General features: G+C 41.7%; 1 pseudogene; it reads right to left on the bottom strand.

Annotated features, from left to right (window-relative positions):
• LOC135546456 (serine/threonine-protein kinase BRSK2-like) overlaps positions 1–16,494 on the bottom strand; it is a 184,207-nt pseudogene that overhangs the window by 37,823 nt on the left and 129,890 nt on the right.

Here is a 16,494-nt window from a genome sequence, read left to right as displayed (position 1 = left end):
GGTGAACGGATGATCTCTGCATGTGTGGTTCCCACCGTGAAGCATGGAGGAGGAGGTATGATGGTGAAGGGGGTGCTTTGCTGATGACACTGTCTGTGATTTATTTAGAATTCAAGGCACACTTAACCAGCATGACTACCAAAGCATTCTGCAGCAATACACCATCCCATTTAGTTTGCACTTAGTGGGACTATCATTTGTTCTTCAACAGGACAATGACCCAAAACACACCTCCAGGCTGTGTAAGGGCTATTTGACTAAGGAGAGTGATGGAGTGCTGCATCAGATGACCTTGCCTCCACAATCACCCAACCTCAACCCAATTGAGATGGTTTGGGATTAGTTTGCCATCAAGGCAAAGGGTGGCTAATACAAAATATATTTTTGATTTGTTTAACACTTTTTTGGTTACTACATGATTGCATGTGTTATTTTATAGTTTTGATGCCTTCACTATTATTCTACAGTGGAGAGAAATGTACAAATTAAGAAAAACCCTTGAATGAGTACGTGTTGTCAAACTTTTGATTGGTACTGTATATACACACCCTAAATACAACACATCACAAATAACCCAGTTACATTCCTCCACAAATAAGTCCCCAATCAATACTTTAAATTGCCCGATCGGCACAAGAACATCAAGATCAAATCTAAGATCAAATCTTGAAATTTGTTCCAGAAATACGGTGCATTAATACTAAAAGCAGATTTACCTAGCTTGGCGGAGACCCTAGGAATCTCAAGAGTTAACCAATCATGTGAACGGGGAAGGCAACTCAGGTGCTTCAACAGCAAAGTTAGATAAGACCAAAGTTTATGACGTAGGGCCAGAAATGGAGTAATGTAGAGATATACGTCCAGCCAACCTTTCGATACAGGATGCAGTGATAATAAAATGAAGGGCACTATGGTACATGGCATCCAAAGGTTTATAAATAGTAGCAGATGCACCTTGATAAATAATATCACAATAATCAAGAACGGATAAAAAGTTTGACAGAATAATCATCACCGGCAACAACGTCGCCTATGGGCACAAACCCACCCTCGATGGACTAGACAAGACTAGCAAAACGTACCCTCCAGCATGACAATGCCACCAGCCATACTGCTCATTCTGTGCATGATTTCCTGCAAGACATGAATGTCAGTGTTCTGCCATGGCCTGCGAAGAGCCCGGATCTCAATCCCATTGAGGACGTCTGGGACCTGTTGGAACGAAGGGTGAGGGCTAGGGCCATTCCCCCCAGAAATGTCCAGGACCCTGTAGGTGCCTTGGTGGAAGAGTATAACATCTCACAGCAAGAACGGGCAAATCTGGTGCAGTTCATGAGGAGGAGATGCACTGCAGTACTTAATGCAGCTGATGGCCACACCAGATACTGACTGTTAATTTTGATTTTGACCCACCCTTTGTTCAGGGACATGTTATTCCATTTCTGTTAGTCACATGTCTGTGGAACTTGTTCACTTTATGTCTCAGTTGTTGAATCTTGTTATGTTCATACAAATATTTACACATGTTAAGTTTGGTGAAAATAAACGCAGTTGACAGTGAGAAGACGTTTATTTTTTGCTGAGTTTAGATAGGCAACACAGTGGAGTAGAACGCTAATAATGGGAGATATTCAACATGAACTTCATATTTTACAGTGTTAGCAATGACAAAAATACACTACAAATCTATCAGAATTGTGAAACCACTTTATCGTTAAGAAAATGTGTCCACCAAACATGACGAAGATATACACTGAACAAAAATATAAACTGAGTTACAGTTTAATTGGTCAATTAAAAAAGAAATGAGGCCCTTAATCAATGGATGTCACATGACTGGGAGTACAGATATACGTCTGTTGGTCACAGATACCTTCAGAAAAAGGCATGGGTGTGGATCAGATAACCAGTCAGTATCTGGTGTGACCACTATTCGCCTCATGTGGAACGATCATCATAGAGTGGATCAGGCTGTTGATTGTGGCCTGTGGAATGTTGTCACACTCTTTTTCAATGGCTGTGTGAAGTTTCTGGATATTGGCGGGAACTGGTCCGCGCTGTCCTACACGTTGATGAACGGGCTCAATGGGTGACATGTCTGGTGAGTATTACAGCCCATGGAAGAAATGGTTACATTTTCAGCTTCCAGTAAATGTGTACTGACCCTTGCGACAAGGGGCCATGCATTATCTTGCTGAAACATGAGGTGATTGCGCCGGATGAATGGCAAGACAATGGGCCTCAGGATCTCGTCACAGTATCTCTGTGCATTCAAATTGCCATCGATAAAATGCAATTGTGTTTGTTGTCCATGGCTTATGCCTGGCCATACCAGAAATTCTGCAGTTTTATCAGCTGTCCATGGAGCTGGTCTCAGATAATCCCGCCGGTGAAGAAGCCTGACGTGGAGGTCCTGGGCTGTCGCGGTTACACATGGTCGGTCTGTGGTTGTGCGGCTGGTTTGTCTTACTGACAAATTCTCTAAAACAATGTTGGAGGCGGCTTATGGTAGAACAATTAACATTAAATTCTCTGGCAACAGCTATGGTGGACATTCCTGCAATCATCATGCCAATTGCACGCTCCCTTAATACTTTTTAATTTTTTTATTTAATTTTTACACCTTTTTTCTCCCCAATTTCATGGTATCCAATTGTTGTAGCAGCTACTATCTTGTCTCATCACTACAACTCCCGTATGTGCTCAGAAGAGACAAATGTTGAAAGCCATGCGTCTGCAGATACCCAACCCAACTAGCCGTACTGCTTCTTAACACAGCGTGCATCCAACCCGGAAGCCAGCCACACCAATGTGTCGGAGGGTACACCCTGCACCTGGCAACCTTGCTTAGCGTGCACTGCACCTGGCCCGCCACAGGAGTCGCTGGCGCGCAATGAGACAAGGACATCCCTACTGACCAAGCCAGCCCTAACCCGGACGACTGGCCAATTGTGCGTCGCCCAACGGACCTCCCGATTACGGCTGGTTACGACAGAGCCTGGGCGCGAACCCAGGGACTCTGATGGCACAGCTGGCACTGCAGTACAGCGCCCTTAACCACTGCGCCACCCGGGAGGTGCTCCCTCAAAACTTGAGACATCTGTGGCATTGTGTTGTATGACAAAACTGCACATTTTAGAGTGGCCTTTTATTGTCCCCAGTGCAAGGTGGACCTGTGTAATGATCATGCTGTTTTATCAGCTTGTTGGTATGCCACTCCTCTCAGGTGGATTAATTATCTTGAGAAATGCTCTAACAGGGATGTGAACAAATTTGTGCACAAAATTTGAGAGAAATAAGCTTTTAGTGTGTATGAAACTGTCTGGGATATTTTAATTCAGCTCATGAGACATGGGACCAACACTTTACCATGTTGCGTTTATATTTTTGTTCAGTATACAATCTCGTAGATTGCTAAATAGCAATGATGAACTGACATAATGTAGCAATGAGCAACACGCATTATTACATTGCTGAATAGTTGAACGGCCCTTGGCAATTTTCTGAGAGGAGGTATTTAAAGCCTGCATTGATAAGGCCAAACCATTTAGGAACAGAACAGAGTTCCATTAAAACTAAGAACTTCATCGTCTTTTATGTTCAGGTGGCGTGTGGGGTAACTACTAGAGCGTAGCAGAAAATAGACCCCTCACGTCTGCCCTAATGGATCTACCTTCTCTCACTATAAAGGCTGCAAAAAAGTTTGCCTTTAGCCTCCATTAGTTCCCATTGCCTAATTTAGCCTATGTAAGTGCAATACTTTTATCTACGGACCCTTTAAATATGCGCTATGTACTTTTATCAGTGAAAAACAGCCAGCCGTATGGATGTTCACACACAAACACACACACACAGAAAGGATCTGTACTCACATGTACCAGTTGTGCTTCTGGATCTGCTCCAACTGTAGAGACACACAGGAAGAGGAAAAAACATTGTGTTAATGACACAGCATGTGGAACAGGTGCTGTGACAGACAGACAAGTGAACACAGCAACATGCCTTATCTGTTCTTACTGTATGTATTACGACACACTTGAGACTTCTAGAAACAACCCAGTCTTTACCTACTGTAGTGACAAAAAAATATAATACACTATATGTACAAAAGTATCTTGACATCCCTTCAAATTAGTGGATTAGTCTATTTCAGCCACACCCATTGCTGATCTCCATCGACAAACATTGGCAGTAGAATGACCTTACTGAAGAACTCAGTGACTTTCAACATGGCATCGTCAATGGAGGCCACCTTTCCAACCAGTCCGTTTTTCACATTTCTGCCCTGCTAGAGTTGTCCCGCTCAACTGTAAGTGCTGTTATTGTAAAGTGGAAATGTCTAGGAGCAACAACGGCTCAGCCGCGAAGTGGTAGGCCACACAAGCTCACAGGACAGGACTGCAGAGCGCTGAAGCATAAAAATCATCTGTCTTCATTTGCAACACTAACTACTGTGATCCAAACGGCCTCTGGAAGCGTCAGCACAAGAACTGTTTATTGAGCTTCATGAAATGGGTTTCCATGGCCGAACAGCCGCACACAAGCCTAAGATCCCCATACGCAATGCCAAGCGTCAGCTGGAGTGGTGTAAAGCTCACCGCTATTGGACTCTGGAGCAGTGGAAATGCATTCTCTGGAGTGAAGAATCATGCTTCACAATCTGGCAGTCCGACGGACAAATCTGAGTTTGAAGGATGCCAGGAGAACGATAACTGCCCAAATGTGCCAACTGTAAAGTTTGGTGGAGGAGGAATAATGGTCTGGGGCTGTTTTTCATGTTTTGGGCTAGGCCCCTTAGCGCTATAGCATACAATGACATTCTAGACGATTCTGTGCTTCCAACTTTGATGTGGAAGAACATGACTGGCCTGCACATAGCTCTGACCTCAACCCCATCAAGCACCTTTGGGGTGAATTGGAATGCTGACACGAGCCAGGCCTAATCGTCCAACATCAGTGCCCGACCTCACTAATGCTCTTGCGGCTGAATGGAAGCAAGTCCCAGCGGGCAATGTTGCAACATCTAGTGGAAAGCCTTCCAAGAAGAGTGGAGGCTATTATAGCAGCAAAAGGACCAACTCCATATTAATGCCTATGATTTTGGAAGGAGATGTTCAACGTGCAAGACGTCCACATACTTTTGCTCATGTAGTGTATATTCACTCTATTTCTATGGGCCTTCCACTTCAATACATAGAAAGAAGAAGAAAAAAAACACATTACAGCATTAATATTCATATTATTTGTTGAGTAGATTAAACAGAGAGAAAACCAGATGAGTGAGGGACACTTAAGACGTTGGGCAACTGGGAAAGCACACTCTATTTGACAGAAAACTCTTAATGCTGATGTGAGTGAGAGTTCATCTAATAAACTGTTAGAGGAAGTCACACTGTAGCCGTGGGAGGGTTTCAAGTGCCGCCTGTCTGTGTCTCAGACATCTGAACCAAACAGACAGAGTCAATGGGATTACTGTCTAGAGTCTATATCCAGAGAGGAGGTTTCCCGGACCCAGATTAAGCCTACTGCTGGACAAAATGACATGGTAACTGTAGAAACACCATTACAAGTGCTTTTTAAATCCAGGAATAGTCTTAATCTGAGCATGAGAAACTGCCTCTGAGTGTCTTTTAGTCTAAATCAAGGGGAAGATGGCTCCCTTTCTCTACAGTGATAAGTGATTTCTGCTTTACTAGTACTGTGGGTGAGAGCTGGGGGAGATGCTCTGATTTACACTGCGGTGGTAAATATTTTGTGGTAATAAAGTGAGATGGAATAGTTTGTTACATTTATATCTGCTTAGGCCTTTTACAAGTTGCCCCCTGTATTGATTGAGAACCAATTTACCTTTCACCTGAACGTGAACAAATGTAGTATTAAGTGCATCTTCAAGCTGAAAGGGTGTTGGGAACATATATCTGATCCGAGGCCTGATCTTAGCGGTAGATTAGGTGGGCCATAATCTAAATTGATGCTAGAGCAGATATTAAGGGAATTGACGACCTGAAATAAGGGGGTTACGAACATATATCTGATCCCAGAGCTGATCTTAAAGGAATGTACCGTGAGTCTCTTAGTGGCATCCACCTCGATCATGCCCCGAAGGAGGTTCTGACAGTCTGGGGGGATGAAGTGGGGCATGTGGAAAACACCCAACTTCACTTTCTCCAGCAGGTTTCTCAGGTTGTCATCGTCAAATGGCAGGGCGCCCTGAGATCGATAAGATTTTTTATTCACAATTCCGGCCAGCCAAGTGATACACTGCATTCAAGTCATCAAGGATAACACACACACAACAACCTCTGAACACAAGAGAGGAGCATTAATACCAGAATGATGCTCAAGTTCCAGTGAAGATTTCTCTAATGGCTGGTCTACAGGACCCACTTAAAGCGTAGGTCTTGGACGAAAAAGAAGGTTCAACGGAGATTCCCGTTACCCAATTGAAAGTGTTTCCTAGTCCAAGACTAGCCTTAATATGTGTCCGGGAAACCGGCCGTATGTGATGTCACTCAGTAAGTTGGAATTGAAAATCTAGCCATGACCAAAGTAGAAAAGTTTAGAGTGCCAGGTGAGACTGTACTGTGTGCATCTGACAAGGACAAACAAGAAGGTTATTGTTGTTAGCCAAGGGAATACGGTGAATAAGTATTACTCATGGCAGTCAATGTAGGACTATCGAGCCAGCCTTCTTCAAAATCTCTAATATGAATGGCTTTCAAGAGACACTAGGCAAGGCAATACGCAGGCATTTACTCATGACAATCTGTGAAGGTCTATCTGACATTTGGAACAGGCAGAGTATTCACACTTCTATGGATTAGAGGTGTAGTTTATGATAGCATGACTGATAGGGTCTCTTCCCATCTCAACATATCTTCATCGGGGAGAAATAATTGATGGCCATATTGACAAAAAATGGAGAAACCCTCACACACAGACACACACAGCCTATTATTTCCTTTGTTCTCGACCTCCCCACTTTGTCACTGTCTAATCAGAGCGGTGTGTGAATGCTGATGACACAGGCTCTGATTAACGAGCATGTGTGTGTCAGTACAAAGCTGACAGTCAGGCCAGCCCAGGAAATCCCTGCTCCAATCAGAAACATGATGAATCAACCAATCATGTGGGGATGAAAGATGGAGGGTGCTGATTTAATTTTCAGTTCTGATCCAATAATCTAATGTCATCTTTCACTAACATTTTCTACAATCAAGATCTGGAATCACAGGCCATTGGCAAGAAGTTTGTTTTACCACATTTATTAAGTTATGTCTCTAAACCTTGTCCTGCCCCTTACCTCAAATTCCACCCCAGGGTATTTAAAATCATAATGAAGACATTTATGCAAGTCACTGTAGACCAAAGCCAGCGAGTCACTGAGGTGCAGCTTCCTATGAAGACTTATTGTGTCACCAGCAGCTACGTCCCCCTGTCACTTTAACTCGCATCAAACCACAACACTAACTCAACCGCACGTGTCAGGGTCATTGTCAGGGCAACGGCAGCTGTCAATCACTCACCACTAAAAGTGCAAAGAGGATGACCCCGCAGCTCCACACGTCTGCTTTCCTCCCGTCGTACTTCTCCCCCTGAGAGAGAGACACAGAGAGAGAGAGAGAAAGATAAAGGGAGCGAGAGAAAGAAAGGGGGAGAGGAAGGGAGAGTGAGACAGAGCGATAATGACAGATCAAAAAAAGAGTGAAAGATGTAATCAATTATGCATTTTGTTATGGAGGTGAGCTACAGATTCCACATTATTTTTAGGAATTGAAAACCTTTAAAACTTCACCCTTGGGTGAGTTGGTGTTTACAGTGCCTTCAGAAAGTATTAATACCCCTTGACTTATTACACAATTTGTTACATGAGCTTTAATATTGAGCATAGATTGTAGCTTCCATCAATGTAATTGTCTGCATCATTTCCAATCCCCCATTTAAAAAAAAATATCTAAACAAGGCCAGTTTTATTGATTCTTTAATGAGAACAACAGTTTTCAGCTGTGTTAACATAATTGCAAAAGGGTTTTCTAATGATCAATTAGCATTTTAAAATGATTAACTTGGATTAGCTAACACAACGTGCCATTGGAACACAGGAGTATTAGTTGCAGATAATGGTCCTCTGTACGCCTATGTAGATATTCCATAAAAAAAATCTGTCATTTCCAGCTACAATAATCATTTACAACATTAACAATGTCTGCACTATATTTCTGATCAATTTGATGTTATTTTAATGGACAACAAAGTGCTTTTCTTTCAAAAACGGGGACATTTCTAAGGGACCACAAACTTTTGAAGGGTAGTGTACAGTGGGGCAAAAAAAGTATTTAGTCAGCCACCAATTGTGCAAGTTCTCCCACTTAAAAAGATGAGAGGCCTGTAATTTTCATCATAGGTACACTTCAACTATGACAGACAAAATTAGAAAAATAAATCCAGAAAATCACATTTTAGGATTTTTCATGAATTTATTTGCAAAAAAAAATAAAAAAATATTCCCATCGTACTTTTTGGAGAATTGTCGGCCTTGAAATACATCCACAGGTACACCTCCAATTGACTCAAATGAGAAGCTTCTAAAGCCATGGCATCATTTTCTGGAATTTTCCAAACTGGCACAGTCAACTTAGTGTATGTAAACTTCTGACCCACTGGAATTATGATACAGTGAATTGTGAAATAATCTATCTGTAAACAATTGTTGGAAAAATTTGCCCCAAAAAATTGCCGACTTGCCAAACTATGTTTGTTAACAATACATTTGTGGAGTGGTTGAAAAACGAGTTTTAATGACTCAGTCCTAAGTGTATGTAAACTTCGACTTCAACTGTATACATTTTACGGACACAATCTATTTTACAATAGTTCAATTTAGTTTGCTTTTAGTCCTGGCCTTCCTCTATTTCTGATGTCCATCCAGTTTGATTTCAATTTGCCATATATTTGTAAATGTGCGATTTCACAAAAGTTATGAACCTCCATTATTTCTTCATGTAAAAGTTGCTTGCGGGCTGCCTCTGAATTCTATGGCACGTTATTTAATTGTCAGTCATTGTTACCATTAATGCCAGTTAGTGCTAGTTTGACCACCAGAGGTCATCTTTGAGAAGCATTTGATAGCCTTCAATATATATATTTTTGTAAGGATATAGTATATGGGATTGATGTTAAGAAATGTAGCTTAATTAATTTGATTATTATACTATTTCTATTCCAAGAAAAACTAAAAACAAAACCCGTAGTGTTTTGGTCGGGAGTAGGTTACAGTACTAAGAGCATAACATTTCCACACCCTAAATGTAGTCTTCAACTGTGAGAGACAGAATCAAAAATCCAGAAAATCACATTGAATGATTTTTAAGTAATTAATTTGCATTTATTGCATGCTTTTCCTTCCAGTTCTCTGCTGCCAATGACTTGAACAAACTGCAAAAACCACTCATATTTTCCTCACTAACTTTAAGTATCAGCTGTCAGAGCAGCTCACAGATCATTGCGCCTGTACATAGCCCATCTGTAAATAGCCCATCCAACTACCTCATCCCCATATTGTAATTTGTTTCCCCTTTGCACCCCAGTATCTCTACTTTCACATTCATACTCTGCACATCTATCACCCCAGTGTTAATTGCTAAATTGTAATTACTTCATCCCTACGGCCTATTTATTGCCTTACCTCCCTAATCTTACCTCATTTGCACACACTGTATATATATTTTTCTATTGTGTTATTGACTGTAGGTGTGTTTATTCCATGTGTAACTCTGTGTTGTTGTTTGTGTCGCTTTGCTTTATCTTGGCCAGGTTGCAGTTGTAAATGAGAACTTGTTCTCAACTGCCCTACCTGGTTAAATAAGGGTGAAATAAAAAATACAATAAAAAAATTGTAAACAGGTTGCATGTTTGGAATATTTGTATTCCTTACAAACGTCCTTCTTTTCACTCTGTCAATTAGGTCAGTATTGTGGAGTAACTTCAACGTTGCTGATCCATCATTAGTTTTCTCCTATCACAGCCATTGTGAAACCCCTCATTGTGAAACCCCTGAGCCGTTTCCTTCCTCTCCGGCAACTGAGTAAGGAAGGACACCTGTATCTTTGTAGTGACTGGGTGTATTGATACACCATCCAAAGTCTAGTTAATAACTTCACCATGCTCAAAGGCATATACAATGTCTGCTTTTTTTTACACACATATACAAATAGGGGCCCTTCTTTAGAGGCATTGGAAAACCTCCCTGGTCTATAACCTCAATTATTTTGCATGGAACTTATTATGAGACTTATTGAGTACTTATTGACTCAAGATACTTCAGCTTTTCATTCTTTATTCATTTGAAAAAAATAAATAATCTAAAAATATAATTTCACTTTGACATTATGAGGTATTGTGTGAAGGCTAGCATCTACATTTTATCCATTTTAAATTCAGGCTGTAACACAACAAAATGTGGGAAAAAAGTCAAGGGGTGTGAATACTTTCTGAAGGCACTGTAACTAACCAACTCCATGACAGCTGGCATACGGCACAGTTTTTGTTTCAAGTTTAATTAGTACGGGATACACCTGGTATACACCGTCCAACGAAATGCTTACTTGCAGGATCCTACCTGATAATGCAAGCACATATCCACCTGGCATACACCTGATTCACAGCTGCACTGTGATGACATAACACGTGGCTGTGGGGCATTGCCACTGCCTGAGGGGCGAAGAGCTGAGAGACGGTTCATTCTATACAGAGCTGAGAGTAGAGCACTCTAAAGTGAATGGTTGGAGGGCACATGGGCTTGTGCTGCAATTACATTATGGGAGGGAGAGAGAGAGAAAAGAGAGAGAAAGAGAGAGATACAAGGTGAGAGAAATAGAGAGCGAGAGAGAGATGGAGAGGGAGTGCACTTACCCTTATGACCTCTGGGCAGGCATAGTGAGGAGATCTGTAAAGTGAGATATGCACAACAGCTTTATACAAGTCAATGCACACACACACACCTAATAAAACACAGTTACCAGGACATGTGTGCACACACATAAACTCACAAACAATTACCCATACACACACACTATTCTGAACGTAAGTAGAGTTAGCTTGAAGAATGCATTACTATCTTGTCTCATCGCTACAACTCCCATACGGGCTCGGGAGAGACGAAGGTCGAAAGCCATGCGTCTTCTGAAACACAACCCAACCAAGCCGCACTGCTTCTTAACACAGCGCGCATCCAACACGGAAGCCAACCGCACCAATGTGTCGGAGGAAACACTGTGCACCTGGCTACCTGGTTAGCGTGCACTGCACCCGGCCCACCACAGGAGTCGTAAGTGCGCTATGAGACAAGGATTTCCCTACCGGCCAAACCCTCCCTAACCCAGACGACTCTAAGCCAATTGTACGTCGCCTCATGGACCCACAGTGCTGAGCACACATAGTGTAGAGGATGAACCAACACTCTACTGAGTGTACTAAATTACACTCAGTAAAGTGTACCTTGTCATAACGTAATTGTCATGTGACTAAAAAATTGTGGTTTGAACATACCCTGTGATTAGAACATACTTCACTTAGTAGTGTAAAGTACTTAAGTAAAAATATTTCAAAGTACTACTTAAGTAGTTTTTTTGGGTATCTGTACTTTACCTTACTATTTATTTTTTTGACAACTTTTACATTTACTCCACGACATTCCTAAAGATAATAATGTACATTTTCCCTGACACCCAAAGATAATTGTTACATTTCGAATGCTTAGCAGGACAGGAAAATGATCCAATTCACACACATCAAGAGAACATCTCAGGTCATCCCTACTGCCTCTTATCTGGTAGACTCACTAAACACAAACGCTCCGTTTGTAAATTATGTCTGAGTGTGCCTCTGGCTATCCGTAAAATAATAAAACAAGAAAATTGTGCCGTCTGGTTTGCTTAATATAATGAATGTGAAATGATTTATACTTTCACTTTTACTTTTGATACTTAAGAATATTTGAGCAATTACATTTACTTTTGATACTTAAGCATTTTTAGTAAACTAATACTTTTAGACTTTTACTGAAGTAGTATTTTACTGGGTGACTTTCACGTTTACCTGACTCATTTTCTATGAAAATATCTTTACTTTGACTTAAGTATGACAACTGGATACTTTTTACACCACTGACTTTACTATATGTTGGCATTTCATGCTTAGTTAGTAGGAAGGTTATTCATGAATAGGAAGATTACCTCATCCTTTCCAAGAGGTACGACAGCGGTGTGATTGTTATCAACACATGCCTGTGTGTTCAACACTAGATTTACATGACGACCTCGACTACGAAGTCCCAGTACCTCCCTGTCCTTCCCGTCCTCTCGCTAATCTTACCATCTAACATCATGTACTCATGAATTTCCATTACGCGTGCAAACAGTGTGTGTCGTAAGTATCTGGTCCGTTGGTGTTGTGTGTTATTCATTAATAAAGATACAGTTACTTTGACACACTGACAGAGTGTTGCTGTGCATCTGCCTTGTCCTCAACGCAACACACATGCAAGGACACACACACACACGTCCATTCTGTAAACACAAGCTACCTGAATGCCGGAGTCAAATTGAATTACGGTAACGTACGCAAAACCAGTCAATTGGCCCTAGTCAAACAGAGCAGTGTCAGAGCATGCAAACCTAAAACTTTTTTTTAATCACATTGTCTAGAACTACTTGTCCTTAGTTTTATCTAAACAATATTTCATGTTGAATGTTTTTTACATTAGGTATGTCAAATGAAAGATTCCTCAATGTGTCCTTCCTGAAAAGTACAGTCATTTAACCTGATAAAGATTTTATTTCATCATATGTTTATGAATGTCGGTCAGAGGGCAAGGGAGAGGAGAATCTATCACTCTGTGAGAGTGATATTATACCTCTATGAAGCAAGGATAAAAGTTTAGATTTTTCCATTGTCATCATGCCACCTTTAATATTTAACAAATTATATACTGTACCGGTAACTGCCAAAATAACGGAAACACTTGAGTAAACGAGGGAAACAAAGCATAGAATAAATAATTAACAATAATTTGGTGGGTGCTTATATTTGTCCTATTTTACACATGTACAAGTGTGTATTATACATGTACAAGTGTGAATTATACATGTACAAGTGTGTATTATACATGTACAAGTGTGTATTATACATGTACAAGTGTGAATTAGAAATGTGTTTTTTGCATATCCCAACTCCCCCTGAGACACCCTCAGAGGGAAGGCTCGAAGACCCGACACTAGGCAACACAGTGACTAGAGTCTGGTTTCAATGATGGACTGTTTTGGCATAGAGGAACTACATCACTGCCTACCTCGATTTTATTCAAGCGGATAAAGTAGTAGCATATGGCAGTGATGTAGTTCCTCTATGCCAAAATAGTCCATCATTGAAACCAGACTCTAGTCACTGTGTTGCCTAGGGTCTGTTTTTTTTTTTTTACTTTTCAGAGATTGGGGTCATGGCCAGGGTCAGTTATTATGAGCAGCGACCCTGGAGCAGTTAAGGCTAAGTGCCTCGCAAGCGACATTTTGGTTACTGGACCAACGCTCTAACCGTTAAGGCTACCTGCCGCCCACAAACGAGTGTTAGGGGCTGAGATTGAACCCACGGTCTATGGAGCAGGAGCTCGCCGCTTAGACCACGGCGCCATCCATCCATTGAAAGCAGGTGCTTTATTGAAAGTAGGGCGCGAGTGGTCACTGAATGGTTTGATGAGCCTGAAAACGATGTAAATCATATGCCATGGCTGTCTCAATCACCAGGTCTTTAAGGTCAGGGTCCTCCGCAATGCTCACAAAATCATTTTAGACCCAAGCCACCCCCTGTACCCGGACTTTGAACTACACCACTCTGGGTGGAGGTATAGGGCACCCATCAGCAGGAAAAACAGAACTAGACAATCATTTGTGCCAGGTATGATATCCCTCCTAATTAACTCGGGCTAATGTTCCTATCGACTCAGTAAGGCCAGCAGGCTAGTCTTCAAAAAAAATAATGTTTTATTGGTATGTAACTGTTATGAAAGTTGCATTGTCAATTTTGTTTTGTATTTAAACGCCACTTCAAATGTGTACATGACACTGCAACAACATTTCCCCATGGGGACAATAGAGTCAGTAAGTAAGTAAGTAAGATTGAAAGCTTATGGGAGATTCTGGAGCGGCGCCTGAGACTGCGTTTTCCACCACCATCTACAAAATATCAAACGATGGAAATTCTCGTGGAAGAATGGTGTCGCATCCCTCCAATAGAGTTCCTAGACACTTGTAGCATCTGTGCCAAGTGGTGGCCCAATGCCCTATTAAGACAAATATTGTTGGGGTTTCCTGTATTATGGCATTTACCTGTATATGTACAGTGATTCGAGAGTAAAGTTCCAGTACTACCATTGAATTTGGACCCATGTGACCCCGCAAAAGAAAAACCGCATGTGTCACTATGACAACAGGGCACAGGAAATTATAAAGGCATAATTATACAGCCACAAGGGTCCTTAAGGTCGGGGATGTGACATGGCCGTCGCCTGAATTCAGTGTCTTTGAAAAGGACACCTTGGAACACAGTCACACAGTGTCCAACGTGCTTGTCAGACGCATGACATTGCCCGAGAAAACAAAGCAAATGTTGTTGTTTTTTGTACTGTTTTTTTTGGCTGTTGATTGGTGTTGAGTCATGGCCTAGTTATGTTTGTGCATATGAAATGGGGACAAAGAGCTAAGCCCTCAGCAGAGTTCACCTGGGTTAGCACGTTAGCCTGTCACGCCAACTTCCGACTCTTATCTCCTCTGTCACATTGTGCTGGGCCACATTGTCTGTCTTCCAGATGATAATAGACAGAGACTTAGCATTGCTACATGGCTAATCTGTAAAGATGCAGGGTAGGCTATACTGGCCCTGGTTATCTGGGCTGAAGATCTTACTGACCACGCACACACACACGTGGACACACACATATACAGGTGCAAACACACACAAGCATACTCTTATATGGGGCGGCAGGGTAGCCTAGGGGCGGCAGGGTAGCCTAGTGGTTAGAGCGTTGGACTAGCAACCGGAAGGTTACAAGGTACAAATCTGTCGTTCTGCCCTTGAACAGGCAGTTAACCCACTGTTCCTAGGCCGTCATTGAAAATAAGAATTTGTTCTTAACTGACCTGCCTAGTTAAATAAAGGTAAAATAAATAAAATAAAATACACACAGACATGGCTTGAGGACTGTGTAGGGATTGGACACACACACGCACACACTAGTGGTGCACGGATCAGCCATTCCTTCACCCGCCCGCAATTGCCAATAACCCATCCAGAACCGCCCGACTATGTGTGATGAAGTGACAATCTGAAACCTGCACCTCGACCCTAACCCACTAATATAGAAAATGCACTGCAGGCTACAGTCAGAGAAGGCAAAAAATATTTTTGGGGCAGAATTTTTTGGGACTGATTTAGATGTTTCTACTTGTATTTTTTGACATTTTGGTAGGTTATTTGTGAGTCAACTAGTCTATAATTAGATTCGTGCGGCTTCTCTTCTGTCACTAAAATACTAAGAATAATGAATAATGTCATAAATCGTTAGAATGAACGGTTCAATCTAGTTGACAACGGTAATGTTCTCTTGTCATCTCTGGTTCTTTCGCGGAGCAAAGACGTTTAGGGGCCGAGGAGAAAATGCAACAAACAATATTAAAAAGGAACGATTTTCTGTGCAAAATGTCCAAATGACATCAGCTTGACCAGTTGTAAAATGGAAAGCTGTGAATGACCCAACACGCTTCTGATAAACATTTTAGTTCGGCATAGATGCATTTTTTCTGTGGAAATTCTTAATTCTGCAGAAGTTAATATTAAGGCTATGTGAGACGCCATAGACCTACAGTCATTGTCCAGATTTCAGTTTCCATTCAACCCATCTAACCAGTAGGCTACAGTTCCCAGTGTCATAGGCCTATTTGAAGTCCCCGTCTTGTGACTGTCGAATTTGTGCAGAGCCTCACAATCATCACACACTGACACCCTCTCATCCTCTTTCACCACTTCCATATCTTTCCCAAACATGACTTTTCTGTCCACTCCCTTCTCATGTTCTTTTCTCACAGTTTTTCTCTTATTGAACAACATTCTGACATTGTTCATTGTGCCTCCATGGACAAACTTTTTCTGCTGTTCCCAAAAGCATTTGGAGTGTAGGCTATTTGGTGAATGGAGTGTAGGCTATTTGGTGAATGGAGTGTAGGCTATTTGGCGAATGGAGTGTAGGCTATTTGGTGAATGGAGTGTAGGCTATTTGGTGAATGGAGTGTAGGCTATTTGGTGAATGGAGTGTAGGCTATTTGGCGAATGGAGTGGAGGCTATTTGGTGAATGGAGTGTAGGCTATTTGGCGAATGGAGTGTAGGCTATTTTTGGTGCCTTTTGGAGTGTAGGCTATTTGGCGAATGGAGTGTAGGCTATTTGG

Source organism: Oncorhynchus masou, chromosome 1 (assembly GCF_036934945.1).
Source record: "Oncorhynchus masou masou isolate Uvic2021 chromosome 1, UVic_Omas_1.1, whole genome shotgun sequence".
Classification (NCBI taxonomy): domain Eukaryota; kingdom Metazoa; phylum Chordata; class Actinopteri; order Salmoniformes; family Salmonidae; genus Oncorhynchus; species Oncorhynchus masou.
This window is presented reverse-complemented; position numbering and strand designations above follow the sequence as displayed.